Consider the following 219-nt stretch of genomic DNA (forward strand, 5'->3'; position numbering starts at 1 on the left):
CCCTATAATTTTTGTTTGTTTTATATTTACGATTTAGTTTTAATCCAAATGCATGCGCTAATGGAGCGAACAGCAATCAAGAACATGCAACAGAAGTGCGCGCTCTCGGACTCTCTCTCTCTCTCGCTCTCTCTCGCTCTCTCTCTCTCTCTCCTTACCATCAAATAACTTTAGTAACTTGTGCATTGTTTTACTTACTTGCTTTTGACATATCTGACC

Source organism: Sinocyclocheilus anshuiensis, unplaced genomic scaffold (assembly GCF_001515605.1).
Source record: "Sinocyclocheilus anshuiensis isolate Anshui unplaced genomic scaffold, SAMN03320099.WGS_v1.1 scaffold3811, whole genome shotgun sequence".
Lineage (NCBI taxonomy): Eukaryota > Metazoa > Chordata > Actinopteri > Cypriniformes > Cyprinidae > Sinocyclocheilus > Sinocyclocheilus anshuiensis.